Source organism: Schistocerca piceifrons, chromosome X (genome assembly GCF_021461385.2).
Source record: "Schistocerca piceifrons isolate TAMUIC-IGC-003096 chromosome X, iqSchPice1.1, whole genome shotgun sequence".
Classification (NCBI taxonomy): Eukaryota; Metazoa; Arthropoda; class Insecta; order Orthoptera; family Acrididae; genus Schistocerca; species Schistocerca piceifrons.
The window spans coordinates 621,291,009-621,306,716 of record NC_060149.1 but is presented as its reverse complement, the minus strand read 5'-3'; positions in this window follow the sequence as shown (position 1 = coordinate 621,306,716).

Genomic DNA, 15,708 nt, shown 5'->3' with positions numbered 1-15,708 from the left:
CTGCAACCGCCACTGTCACGAGTCCACAACCTGCTAGCTGTGGAGGGAACTTGGACTCTGTGACCGGCACTCCTGCCACTCACAACAGTGACTGACTTACGATGAGTGCTGGACTGCTCTTTCGTGAATAAAGAACAGATCTGCCCATCTGCGAAGTGTTCATCTTGGGAGCAGGGCGCCTGTGTCGCCACTACAGGTTGGTAAAAGTAGCACATTATCGACTGTATTCTGGGACTGCATCTCGATATTGGGTGTTCCGCCTACTCGCCGTCTCGACATCCAACGACAGGGGCATGTAGATTTCTGGGGCCGGGCTTAAGCGCAGCTTCACTCAACGAGAGCGCTGAGGCTCCAACAGACGTCCACGCCACGCTGGGCTGCAACGACACGCCGACCGCCGGACCCTCCTACGAGGAATCCGCAATAATGACTCCGGACAATGCCAGCACATGCGCCAGCCAGTTCCTTGCCTGATGCTGACGCACTATTCTGCCCCTTCGTTCAATGCGAGTTCAGCACGGCCGGTGCTAGAAAGTGCTGGGAAGAAGACAAAGTGAATGTGAAGCTCTTCCTGATAAATGTTAATTGATTGCTGTCTCATTAGCGTCCTGATTCCCACAGGACTCTAATACTGCACCTCCTCTCATCTATCCCACACTGACATAGGAGGCAGCATCTGGCACACTGGATTAATGCCAAAATAACCTGCAGTCCTACAAGTTGGGCGCCAGAGGTGCTGACATCGCCTACCGTCGCCGTCTAGAAGCCATACCTGCATATCAGCAGCCACAGAGATATGTTATTATTCAGGGTGACGATTGACCAATTTTTGTTGGCCTGTTTTCATTTCCTCTTATTTTGGGGCAATGTTGAGTCGGAAGTGTCTGCATATGAACCTGATAGTGACGTTGTATAAGCCACACGAACCTGTAGACCTTTCACTGCTCCGCAGTAACTGTAGGGAGAGTACTTGTGGCCGACTAGGCGCCAGTTTTGTAATCTATCAGGATACAAATTACCGTATGTTAATGTTGTGGGTTGGCAGGAGAGCCAACACCGTGTTACTAGAGGAAGCCGAAAGGCACGCGTTTTAGCTCACGCAGGCTGGCGTGAGGTCTGGAACAGGACAAGGAAATTAGAATTTAGAAAAAAACGGACGTAACTGGTGGAATACTTAACTTTAATCCATTAATGGTGAACGTCGCTCTTGACTGCACATGATTCAGTATCAATAGTAACTGGTAATGGCGCCTTGCTAGGTCGTAGCAAATGACGTAGCTGAAGGCTATGCTAACGTTGTATAAGCCACACGAACCTGTAGACCTTTCACTGCTCCGCAGTAACTGTAGGGAGAGTACGTCTCGGCAAATGAGAGCGTATTTTGTCAGTGAACCATCGCTAGCAAAGTCGGTTGTACAACTGGGCGAGTGCTAGGAAGTCTCTCTAAACCTGCCGTGTGGCGGCGTTCGGTCTGCAATCACTGATAGTGGCGACACGCGGGTCCGACGTATACTAACGGACCGCGGCCGATTTAAAGGCTACCACCTAGCAAGTGTGGTGTCTGGCGGTGACACCACATTCCTACCCCGCGAATCGGCGGACGATTGTGGCATAAGGCTTCCGCCCGCCGTGTGGAGGACCCCATGTTGACGTATGCAACGAGGTGGGGAGCCTAACAACAGGCGAGGCTGTGCCACCCGCACCCTGCCATTCGGACCGCGGGGAGCTAGGAAACGCCTGAAAACCTGCTCCAGGGTGCACGCCAACATGCGGTGTGTGCGCCCGCAGAGAGACAGGAGGGGCCGAAGGGCCGACCTCCATCGGGCGGGGCACCCGACGGACGAAGAAGACATATGGTCCGGAGCGGGCAAGAGTTCCATGTCGGAGGACAACTGGTCACGGGAGCGATCGGCGGCGCGTGACCCAGGGAGGCGCCCGGCGCTTGCAGCGACACGTCCACTGCGGGCGTCGCCTGCGGGAGATCAGGCGGCGGCGGCGGCGGCGGCGCGTCGCCATTGGGCAAAATGGAAGGCAGCGTCGGTAACACCTGCGGCTGAGGCGAGCCAGTAGATGGGTCCCCAGGGCGCTAACCGGACGGCACCGTCGCTGAAAGCAGACGGGGAGCGGCAGATCCCGTGCGACGACAGAGGCGCAGCTGATTGAGATGCCGACGCATCTCACCAGAGGCCCCCAAAACCAGATACATAGCGCGGCCGAGGCAGCGAAGAATGCGCCCTTCGAGCCAACGCCGTGAACCTCGATAGTGGCGGTAGTAGACAACGTCGCCTGGGGCAAAAGCAGGTGTCTGCCGCTGTACAGGAACATGATGTGGCGGATGTAGCAAAGACATCAAGGTTCGATGAGGACGACCGTGGAGCAACTCAGCCGGTGAGCGACCATCTAGGGGCTGAGAGCGATACGAGGACAAAAAGAGCAATAACGCGTCCTCCCGAGAATGCGACTCTTTCAACTTCAACATCTGTGACTTGAAAGTCCTGACCAATCGTTCAGCGGCACCGTTTGATTGTGGCGAAAACGGCGCGGACGTCAGATGTTGAATACCATTGGCCTTGCGGAATGACTGAAATTCTGCGGACATGAATTGTGGGCCATTGTCGGAAACAATAGTCTGTGGAAGACCTTCAATGCAAAAGATAGCGGATAACGCTTGGATGGTGGCAGATGACGTCGTGGAAGACATCCAGACAACAAAAGGAAAATTACTGAATGAATCTACCACAACCAACCATCGAGCATTCCAGAATGGACCAGCAAAATCGATGTGTAAGCGTTACCAAGGGGAAGTGGCTTTGGTCCATGCAAAGAATTTCCGGGGTGGTGCTGATTGTTGTTCGGCACACACCCTGCGAGAAGAGCAAATATTCGTAATCGCGGCATCGATTCCGAACCAAGTACAGTGCTGACGAGCAACTTGTGTCGTTCTCACTATACCCCAATGTCCTTGGTGGAGAAGCTGTAAGACAGAGGACTGTAACGAACGTGGGACCACGACCCTGGACTGATCATTATCAGAACGCAACAGCAAAACACCACGTCGTACAAAAAGTCTCTCCTGGTGAGCAAAAAATCGGCGAACCAACGGATACCCGATCCGCGACTTTGACAAGGACCATTGCGTAGCAACAAAACGCAGTACGGTAGCAAGGACAGGGTCGGTAGCTGTGGCTGTAGCTACACGACGAAAATCAATCGGAAACGATTCGACCACGTCATCGGTTTCCGAATCAATGAACATGCAAGCAAGTTCGGAGGAATCGAATGCTCTATCCTCAGCAACAGGCAAACGGGACAATGCATCGGCGTTTCCGTGCTTAGCAGTGGACCGATACAAGATATCGTAGTGGTACTGCGAGAGGAAAATAGACAAGCGAATGAATTTCTGCGCTGTACGTGGAGGTACAAACTTGGTCGGATGAAAAAGCGATGTCAAAAGTTTGTGGTCTGTGAGGATGGTAAAGTGACGACCATACAAGAAATTATGAAACTTTGTAACACCAAATACGAGAGCCAATGCTTCTTTCTCGATCTGTGAATAATTTCTTTGCGCAGACGAGAGCAATTTGGACGCAAAGTTAATAGGGCGATCGTGCGAACCATCTTTGAGCGCAAACGCAGCATCGATCCCGAAATCCGATGCATCCACCATCAACAAAAGGGGCTTCCGGGGATCGAATGGCGTACGGCAAGTATTGGAAAGCAACGCCGATTTCAACTGGCGAAAGGCGCGTTCGCATTCCGTCGTCCAGACGAATGGAACACCTTTACGGCGTAGTGATGAAGCGGAGCTGAAATGGAAGAGGCGTGTGGTATATAACGGAGATAATAATTAATTTTTCCCAGCACACTCTGTAGCTGCTTCAAATTCTGCGGCGAAGGCAAGTCTTGTATGGCACGGAGGTGCTCGGGACTGGGATGTATGCCTTGGGCATTGAGTACATGTCCCAGGTAGGGCAAGTCACGAGCAGAAAACACACGTTTGTCCTTCCGCAAGCGAAGACCATTTTGGCGCAAGACCTGAAATGATGTTCTGAGATTGGCTAAATGTTCTTCTTCCGTCTTTCCGGAGATCACAATATCGTCCAGATAGTTTGCTGCACTAGGGACCGACGCACAACAGTTTGTAGATATTGCTGAAACAATGCAGCGGCGGATGCACACCCGAATGGCAGTCGTTTGAATCGATACAAACCAAGATGCGTGTTAATCACCAAAACGCGCTGGGATTCTCCGTCCACCGGTATTTGCAAGTACGCGTCCGCTAGGTCCAACTTCGAAAATTATTTCCCTGGGCACAGTTTGTCAAAAAGATCCTCCGGGCGGGGTAAAGGAAAAGTTGCAGTAACTAGTTGTGGATTCACTGTTGCCTTGAAGTCCACACAAAGTCTCAATTTTCCCGAAGGTTTTGGCAAAATTACTAAGGGTGATTGCCCAGAGAGAAGCCTGCACACGTTCAATTACACCTTGTGATTCCAAATCGTGTAATGTTTTTGTGACCTCATCACGCAATGCATGGGGAACATTGCGCGCTCTGAAAAATTTCTGTTGCGCGTTTACTTTCAGTTCCAAATGTGCTTTATAGTTCTTAGCGCAACCAAGGCCCGGTGCAAAAATGTCTGCAAATTCTTCACATAGACGAGAAACACTGTCTGAAGGCACAGTCTGGTTCACTGATAGGACCTGATTTACTATAGACAAGATAAACAACTGAAATAAATCGAAACCAAACAAGTTCACTGCAGCAGAAGAACGAAGGATGTAAAATCACACAAGTTTTGTTTGTCCCTTGTATGTTGCAAGAAGGCTGCACTGTCCTAACACAGGGATCTTGTGAGCCGAATAGCTACTTAACAGGTGCGGCACGCAACGGAGGTGTGCCCAGCAGTTTGTAAGTGTCTTGATTGATCAGTGAAACTGCAGCCCCGGTATCGAGCTGGAATGGTATCACTTTGCCGTTAATGTCCAAGTCCACAAAAAGTTTATTGTCCTGCTGACGACAAGAGCGACTGTCTCGTGCAACGTGAACTGACACTGGTACAGAATCACTCGCGACTTGACGGGAGTTCCGGCAACGTCGACGCACACTATTTGTGGGACGAACACAGTCACTGTTAGAGAGAGTGGCACTGGGCGGAGTGGAATGAACTATATGAATTTCCATGGGCGAAGTTTCGCGAGCCTGAGTATCCTTGGTTCGATTCTGATTCCGGCGCGAAGCAAAGGGCCTGGAATGATTTTGCGTTTCCGATCTGAACTTTTTCTGGCAAACACTTTGAACATGTCATTTTTTATTACAGTAAAAGCAAATAGCTTGGCGTGACAGGCAATTCTCACGTGAATGTGCGAGGTGCCGGGGCTAGCAGTGTATTTAACACTAAATTCTTCTAGAATCTACATGCTATATGCTCTAAGCCCCCCCTATTCTAACTCCGACTTTTGCTGTTGCACAAGGATAAAAAAAAATACGCGAACTGACTCTAATCAACCCTGCCAGTGGAGTAGAAGAGAGTTTGGCACCTGCAATAATTTAATTTGATAAATAAGTTGAATAAACGAAGGTTTCATTAACATAGTGAGGAATGATAGGGTTGCTCTACCGATAACAGAATGAAAGTTCTGTCCAAAATAACAATATGATTTATTAAGACTAAACACAGAATAATAAACAAAAACACATGAAACATTTACAATACATCAAATTGGCTCAAATTGGATACTCAAACAAACGCTGTGAATGTGAAGTTGTCCCTAAACTAGATTGTGAGGATTATGACGAAGTGGTATGTGGAGCCAATTCCTTGCAACTCAAATCTTAAGAGAAAACACATAGCCAACCCAACATTAATTGCTGCTACCCAAGACAGAACAAAGTTAGAAAAAGACAAACAGGCGCGCTTTGTTGAGCTCTGATTATCACCTAAGAAAATCCCTGTCTGCCGGTGCTGTGGACATACATTACCAATCTGTCTTCTCAATTGCAAGAACACGATTTGGCGTACCGGAGGCGATGGCTGGTTGCTTCGACGTCCTCGACCGAAAGGCGAGAGCCGACTACCTAGAGCACCCGTACAGGCCGAACACACAACCTTCCCGCCCCCACGACAGTGGCCGTGGTTAAACGTTCCAATCAGCAACTCGAAAACCGGCGGAAAATTCCACTCTATTGCCGGAGCACTACCATTCCACCAATGGAGATTCTTGGCGCCAATTTCTGCGCTGATTTTGCTACGTCACGGAGCTATGCCCTGAGCAAGCCAATCACAGTTACTATTTTTCAGAAAGCGCGGGAATTTTCCCGCCACAACTGCCTGGGTACACAAGTCATTCCCACGCCTCGCTGGTAGCCCGCCAGAAAGTGTTTTCGCTAAGATTCTGCGAAGTAATGGAACCTCTAGCCCAGCCGCTACTTCAGACCCCTCCGGGTGTGTCTTTTGACAATGTCGGCGTCTGCAAAGCATTCACTCGACTTCCTCACACCCGTCGGCTTAACCCTTTCCTGATCAGCAGAGCCCGCCTGTCATCGGACCACCCGGCTGACGAGAGACGCTGCGTGGGAAGTCCACGTGTGAAGGAATAGGGACTTTTCACTGCACACAATTAGAGAGGAAAATCGTAAGATAGAAATATAGAGGGGGCTCATGCCACCTCTCATAGCCCCTACGCCATTTTAGATTGTAATTGGTGAGTGGTTGGCTCACTTAGGAGCGAGGTAGTGAGTCAATCGCCCAAGAACAATCTCACAAACTGGCTGCACATGCCGCACTCTATAAAGAAAATCACTGCAACTGAAAAATACAGCTCATAGAGGGAGGATTATTTATGATGTAGCCAACTTCACCTTCTTAATATGGAACACTAACACTCACATCACACATCCATACCCAGGGAGCCCCTTCCAATCACCGATTCACACAGACATTCACTCTCTAAATATGGCCCGGGCATGTGAGTCAAATATGGAGCAATTTATTCTTTACAATCAGAGTTGGAGTGCTCCGTAATTAAATGCCCAAGATGTTACAACAATTTTAATCATTAAACTAACCTGAACTCACTCACACATGATACTATTTAAGTTAACAATCTCTTTGTGAGCTTTCAGAATCTAATTACAACCTCCGATTCATTCTGTCTCCCTGCAGCAAGAATAACCTTTACAAAATGTTCCCTGAACTGATGGTCCATTCACAATGACAGTGGTGGTATCTGCTTCAGTTTCTGGGGACTTCAGGCACACTGTTTGCATACACACAACAATAAAGACAAAATACAAAAAAAAACATGGTGTGGAGAACAATACAGTAATTTGTAATAAGAATTACAGTGTAAAACCCAAACACATACAAGGTATAACATACATTACAAAAACAACACTAGAGAAAGAAATTTAAAAAAAAAAAAAAACAAGGTTCATGGGGCTTCAAGTTGTCCGTGCACATTGCACAAAGTTCACGACTGTGCTGAGAATGAGGCACTAAATCACATTGTTAGAAATATTCGAAGCACTTCACAAATTCCACAGTACTGACATCACATAGGGCTAAACGTCGGGTGTTGTTGCTACGTTGTTGCAACGGCAATCGGGTGTGCTGTAGCAACTGCAGTACTCTGTTGAGATTGCACCAAGACCCACGCATATTATCACGGTAGTACGGTAGGAAGACACAGTGATAGGCTCTCCTCACGTCGATTAATTGTCTCTGAGGTCTACTTGTTGGGATACATCACTAGTCTGGGTCTCTTCTCTCGCTGGACAGTACTTTACGTTTCCCAATATTGCAGTTCGACGAGGGATGATGGCACGTGGAGTGACTCCACAAGTGTGTGAAGTCATCCATACAGGATCGAACTAGGAGCGACGATTGCTAAAACTGCTCTCTAATAGAGAGGAGAAGTTAGAAATGAGACCATACATTTTTTACTGTGGCACGATACTGCTTTGTGTATGCAGATCGGCCAATGCTACTGAGTTGTAAAAACCCAAACAGGTGAGTATATAGCGTCCCTTTCTGTCCTGAGCCACATGAGGCACAGGTTCTGACACGATATGTGATCTTCTTCGTGTACTCACGACAACGTGGTCTGCCGCAGGGAATCGCTCCAAACGGCTGCCGCGTCCGGAGAGCTAGCAGGCTGTCGCGTGTGGGTCGCGTGTCAGTGTCAACGGCCAGCCTCACTTTCGCTTCTGGCCCGGCGAGGATCCCGCCTAATCCCTCAGGTATACGGCCCGGTGACTGTCAGCTTGCAGGTCCGGACGCTCGCCTTCTTGCAGGTAGCCGAAGACCTCTTGTTTTTGCGCTGGCTGGCCTCTGCATTGCCACGATACCCGTCATCTGCACAGTTCTGACAAAAATCTTATGCCTAACTTTTTCCCACGACCTTCTATGTTATAATAAATTTACATAATGACACATTGATGGTCTGTCATTTCAGACACTCTTATTTTACTTTTATAGTTATTAATCTATGGCTATCATTATGATGATGATGATGATGATGATGATATCATTATAAAAAAATCTTGGTGTATCAAATTTAGACATGGAAATAATTTATCTTGATATTTGTGTAGAGACCGGTCTCACTACTGTACATGGTGTGTGACGCTACACTGGATGAACAGCTAAATGTGCGGGCCCGCACTAATATTACTATTAATTATATAGATCGACAGTAGACATGCTCAAGAATTAACTACCATTTGCCAACGATCTACATTCTATGTCTTTTGAATAAATTAGGTTATTATGCAGGCCGAAGTTTTACTGAGCTTATAAAGAACAAGCAACTATTCTACGTTCGCTCGCCGGTCGTCCCTCCATCTTGGGTCTGTGATTTGATGACCTGAAAAATAACATCCCAACAGGCACGCGCCAAACACTTGTGGTAGAAAACCCCCACAATATTAATCTAGTTATTGTTAAATCCTACAGTTTAACTTATCCTAGTATATCGTACCTTTTTTTTTGTTTGTTTACTTTATACAATACTCTTACATAATTCCTGTTACGTTGAGATGTCTCGCTGCTCGCCGCTATTGACGACAGTGATGTGCGCGCCGTACGACATGACCTCCGAGTTTTCATTACGCCTCACTGAAACTCCAGAGACTGGGTTAGCCATGGCTATACACGACAATAAATTTATAGTTGCAACTTCCTTCTCTATGTGATGCGGTTTTCGCGATCAAAGCACACCTTTCCAGAGGCAATAGAATATGACCAAGCCAGGACTGGTTCCTGTTGAGGATTCAGTCGCCCAGCACACGCCAGCTACACAGTATGTCACGAATATCCAAGTATAAGTCCCTGGTTATTCATCTGTGACAGTCACGAGCAGCACGCTAAATCCCCAACCAGCACATTGGCATGGTAGGCTTTATGCCCGCATTTCTCTCGTCTAGGGCACCATTGGAGTCAAACGCTCACAGGTTCACCCTGACTTGCAAGACAACGATGCTGGCGCAGCTCTGCAAAAAACTATACTGCCCATATTCATCCTCGAAATCACGCTATATACCACAATCTTGCAGTGCACTGACGCGTGCCTGCAAGCATTGGTATGAACGTCTCACGAACTGGTTGTGGCCGCTATGGAGCGTATCACGACTTCTCAGAACGCTTCTAAGAGCACGTTCTTGTATGCGCCCGTTTGTGCGACATCTCGTCACTCATCTTTATCCCTTAACATGGACACCAGATAGGAAAGCACAAAAATATTGCTCATGGAAAGGTAGTGCCTCTTATCGCAACGACGGAGGAGATCCCGAACATAGACAAAAAAAAGTTAACAGCAGTAAATTCTTATGCGAGAAAACGCAGCGTGTTAATACTTTAACAATCTTAATCTATTAATGCAACGATTATTGTTCCCCGAAGAAAGGTTCATATACGTATTTGCCTATTCTACTATGTACACCACTTAAACTACTATTATTCCACGAACTTCTTTGTGTGAGAGATGTGGTGGAGTCCTATGGACTAGCGTCAATCCCTTCTTAGACTCCCCCTCCTCTGACGTGCATTAGAATTTGCAGGTCTAATTTCAATCCCCTGGTTCTCCTGTTGTCCTTGGTTTCGCTCTCTCCAATTACGGTCGCTTTGCCGTTCGTTATTCCTCCTCTCCCAGATTCCTTGTCTAGCATGACCCCGTTCCCTGACGTTCTGGTTTCCGTGTCTCTGGTTTCCATAATCTTGAATAGCGTAACCTTGATTTCCGTAACCCTGGTTTCCTAACTAACGAACGCGATTATGCGATCTGTTGTCGTCTGCCCTTGCTGCCCCGTGGTATTTGTTATTTTACGCATTCTTCCTGTCCTTTGCGTCTTGTTTATCGCAATAGACTCTTGAATGCTTCTATGTCAGATCCAAACTTGCCGACAAGTGTCTGTTGATACCTAACAGGCAATTTGGAAAAACAAAATTTGATGATTTCTCCCTTGCTATATGGACTATCTAAAAATTGATTCTTTTTGAGTAAATCATCAAAAAATTTGGTTGCGCTCCTTTGCCCGGACACTTCCAGTTCGGAACAAAATATTATTTCCTCTTTAATCCTGTCTTGCGTTTCCTTTGACCAGTAGATCCCCAGGAACGCATCAACAAATTCCTGATAAGTCTGACACGTCGCTGCCACACCCCGCATCTTTTCCGCGGCTTGGCCTTCGATGTGTCCACACATGAATTCTAATTTTGTCAGGGTTGGCCATTATGACGGTAATGAATTTGTAAACTGCATCACCCAGCTCTTGGGATGCATCGACCCTCCATTATCTCTGAACTTTTGGAATTTTAGTATCGACAGGAAGTGTTTGTGATCAAAATCCTGTCCGATCCTCGCACTGGTGCTGTCACTCGTTTCCGATACTTGCACGTCTGCTGAGTGTCCTGATCTATCTTGCTGATAACTGTGATGTGCTACAACTGTATCACAGTGGAAGTGGCACTTCGAATTCACTCTCCTAAGTGTGCTACAATTATTGGAGCTATTACTAGGTGTTTCTGCGTGTGCCTTGTTAGTTCTGCACTCTGTCACTGGGCTAGAGCACGGCGGGCTTTTCCTCGGAGACACAATTCTGTGTACTCCATCATTGGTATCCGAACGCGCAGTGCTCATGTGCCCGCTTCGCTCTAGTTTTGCTATCCGACTCTCTACTTCTTTCATTCGTTTCGTGATGTTCGTAACCGCAATATTACCTTGGGTTTTTAAGAACACTAGGGATTTTGCGTGGGCTTGTGTCGCACGTCGCAAGCGACCTGCAAGTTGAGAAGTTACTTTTGTCATTTTCATTGCCCCTGTTGCTGCCGTTTTGGCTAGGCCTGCTACTTTTTGTGCTACCATTGACATTTGTTTTGCTTCTCCACATTCTTTCTTTATTGTTAGTAATTCCCCACGAATTTCCCCTATATGGGAAATTATTTCCTCTGTGTCATTCTTACGCTGTTTCTCATCTTCTTTCTTTTCCTTCTTACGTTGTTTCTCATCTTCTTCCTTCTCCTTCTTACGCTGTTCGTCAGCTTCTTCCTTCTCCTTCTTACGCTGTTTCTCAGCTTCTTCCTTCTCCCTCTTACGCTGTTTCTCATCTTCTTCCTTCTCCTTCTTACGTTGTTTCTCATCTTCTTCCTTCTCCTTCTTACGCTGTTTCTCATCTTCTTCTTTCATTGATCGTAGGAAGCTCAGTATTGGGTTTACGTCATCTTTTTGATCCTCTTCAAACGTGGGAGATGTAACTCTGGACACCTGGGCGCTAGAGCTCTGACGTGGCCGAGCTAGCCCCTGTCTGCTCTCGTTCGTTTGATTATAAACTTCTGCTACCGTCTCGACCTGTGTGCCTGTCTCTGTTTCATCCCCCACTTCACTATCATAATCACGGCCGCAACGCTGCTCTGAGATAGCGTCCAAATCACCTTCCTCATCAATGACCCTGGCGTCCTGTCCTGCTAAAAATGTGCTCATCTCATCTCTGAACCTATTCCCGTCAGTAAACTGCCACTTATCCATTATGCTATCCTCTTTTGTTTTAGCTTCACTCGATAATAGTCGTGCCTTACTTCTCGTTATCATTCATGAAAAACAAATTTATCTAAAATGCACAATAAAATTAACCTACTCCATATATTTTTTTACACATAGACATAAAATTTCAACAACGCCTCTCCAATGCTGTAATTATACGCACGATTTGTTGTGGTACAGAAACCGCACACAAACCCGACAAAGTGGGATGTGATACGGACACACCATCAAAGGAAAACAAAAACAATGAACAAAAGAATATATACACTGAAAACAAAAACTGTAATCATGCGCCGTTTCTTAAAACTAAACGCGGAACTACCAGAAAAAAACTTGGGTATTAATCAATAAAAAAAATTAAGCAAAAAAAGTTCTGAATTTCCCTACTACTAATAATACTTGCTTATCAGCGATTCACAGGAAAGATCCGAGGCTAAGGGTCGCCATTTTATGCGAGGTGCCAGGGCTAGCAGTGTATTTAACACTAAATTCTTCTAGAATCTACATATGTAAATGATGCTCTAAGCCCCCCCCTATTCTAACTCTGACTTTTGCTGTTGCACAAGGATAAAAAAAAATACGCGAACTGACTCTAATCAACCCTACCAGTGGAGTAGAAGAGAGTTTGGCACCTGCAATAATTTAATTTGATAAATAAGTTGAATAAACGAAGGTTTCATTAACATAGTGAGGAATGATAGGGTTGCTCTACCGATTAACAGAATGAAAGTTCTGTCCAAAATAACAACATGATTTATTAAGACTAAACACAGAATAATAAACAAAAACACATGAAACATTTACAATACATCAAATTGGCTCAAATTGGATACTCAAACAAACGCTGTGAATGTGAAGTTGTCCCTAAACTAGATTGTGAGGATTATGACGAAGTGGTATGTGGAGCCAATTCCTTGCAACTCAAATCTTAAGAGAAAACACATAGCCAACCCAACATTAATTGCTGCTACCCAAGACAGAACAAAGTTAGAAAAAGACAAACAGGCGCGCTTTGTTGAGCTCTGATTATCACCTAAGAAAATCCCTGTCTGCCGGTGCTGTGGACATACATTACCAATCTGTCTTCTCAATTGCAAGAACACGATTTGGCGTACCGGAGGCGATGGCTGGTTGCTTCGACGTCCTCGACCGAAAGGCGAGAGCCGACTACCTAGAGCACCCGTACAGGCCGAACACACAACCTTCCCGCCCCCACGACAGTGGCCGTGGTTAAACGTTCCAATCAGCAACTCGAAAACCGGCGGAAAATTCCACTCTATTGCCGGAGCACTACCATTCCACCAATGGAGATTCTTGGCGCCAATTTCTGCGCTGATTTTGCTACGTCATGGAGCTATGCCCTGAGCAAGCCAATCACAGTTACTATTTTTCAGAAAGCGCGGGAATTTTCCCGCCACAACTGCCTGGGTACACAAGTCATTCCCACGCCTCGCTGGTAGCCCGCCAGAAAGTGTTTTCGCTAAGATTCTGCGAAGTAATGGAACCTCTAGCCCAGCCGCTACTTCAGACCCCTCCGGGTGTGTCTTTTGACAATGTCGGCGTCTGCAAAGCATTCACCCGACTCCCTCACACCCGTCGGCTTAACCCTTTCCCGATCAGCAGAGCCCGCCTGTCACCGGACCACCCGGCTGACGAGAGACGCTGCGTGGGAAGTCCGCGTGTGAAGGAATAGCGACTTTTCACTGCACGCAATTAGAGAGGAAAATCGTAAGATAGAAATATGAGAAGGGGCTCATGCCACCTCTCAAATGTCTAGTAGCACACCGCGGGCATGATTTTAGCACTGCATCAGGGCAGTATAGTTACGAACGCAGTGTTGCCTCGTCGCCAATGTTGTGGGTTGGCAGGAGAGCCAACACCGTGTTACTAGAGGAAGCCGAAAGGCACGCGTTTTAGCTCACGCAGGCTGGCGTGAGGTCTGGAACAGGACAAGGAAATTAGAATTTAGGAAAAACGGACGTAGCTGGTGGAATACTTAACTTTAATCCATTAATGGTGGACGTCGTTACTCTATCACAAAACAGAACGGAGCCAGGCTAGTGAAAAAATACAGAGAGAGCTAGATGCATTGCACGCCACAACTAGCTTGACGCGATAGCAGGGAGGTGATACCAATACCGTACCAAACATACCTGTCCCAACCGTTGAAGCTAGTCTCATTATACATTTTTCTGGGAAATCATCTGAGGATGTATTGGATGATGTGAAGATAGCAGCTCGGTAAGATTGGTCACAATGTGGTTTGTCTGTCTATCACTAAATTACGGTTAACCTATGATGCTCATATGTATGTCACATACCATGGAACCCTTAGTAAAATACGGACATTTCATCAGCTACCCCAAGGGCCTACCCACCACTATAACAAGAGAGATAACGCCAAATTTTTCAGAGAAATGCTCATGGGATTAACAAAGAAACACAATGAGTCAGTAGAGGCATTCTCTGACGTAATTCGTAAGCCAAACTCACCGACCTACGAACTGACGTGCAATGCGAAGGTGAACAGAGTCCTCTTCCGGGATACAGAGAATAGACCCTTAGACTTATTAGTAAGGGGTGCAGTTGTTAAACTACCGTAGGCTGCCTCCGACTATCGTAAGTAAGCGAAGACTACGATAGCTTCCGTGGTAGCTTTGGTCAGTTAAGATCGTAATCGCGTTACCTGTATATTAGGTGTGTTTCATACCTATCGGGCATTACTTCGTTTCGATTGCTTTTTTTGCGTATGCGATCAGTGTCCTACTAGATTCGCCTAGAAACAGGAGGCGGTGAAGCGTCTAGAAACTGAGTGAGGATATATAAAGGGCCGCGTATCCTAGGAAACATTTTTGTTACACATACTTATCCTCCTGTCTGTTAAAATTAAACACTATTTATAGCAAAATTGAAACTCTCATTGTTTAATACAGATTTTATTCGAAAATTGTTGATCGGTAACGTGAAGCAGAGGGATGTTGTAGTAAAAAAAATTCAGATCTACCAAATAACTATATAACACGCAATGTGCTCAAAAAAGGTAAAATAAAAAATCCAAAACAAAAACATATCATACATCGCTTCAGTACTTCGTCGAGCTTATATAAAACTTGTTTCTGGTATTGCTAAACAACTTTCGCACTTACCAGCTATAACAGGAAACTCTTGACTTTGATTATGATGAAGAACGTTCTATTGAGTACAAAATAATAACAATAATTATACAGACTTTTCCATGTTGATACATGTAAGATATAATTGCATCAAAAGTAATTGTTTTGGTTACATAAAGACGCGGAAGTTACTTTAGCAGCTAATATTTTTTACTTATAGAATGCAATTTGTATTTTGTAAGGATATAAAATACAACAAAAAACAAAACGAACTCGGCGGTTCCCAGTAACTCTCTTACACATTCATTTATGTGTGTTTCCCTACCAATGCTATCAAAACTAACGGTAGTCCTACCATTTCCTAGGTCATTGATGGACTGTTCCAAAACTAACGAAATGAAGTTTTGGCACAGCGCAGCTCTGATAACGGATATTTCAGCGGATATGTCCGATGGGCTAGGATGAAAAATCGTAGTAACTTGACTCAGCTATTACAATTACCGCACAGCTGGAGGGCACTGGAGGGCATTGCTAGTCAGGAACGGAGTGACCATGGTGTCTT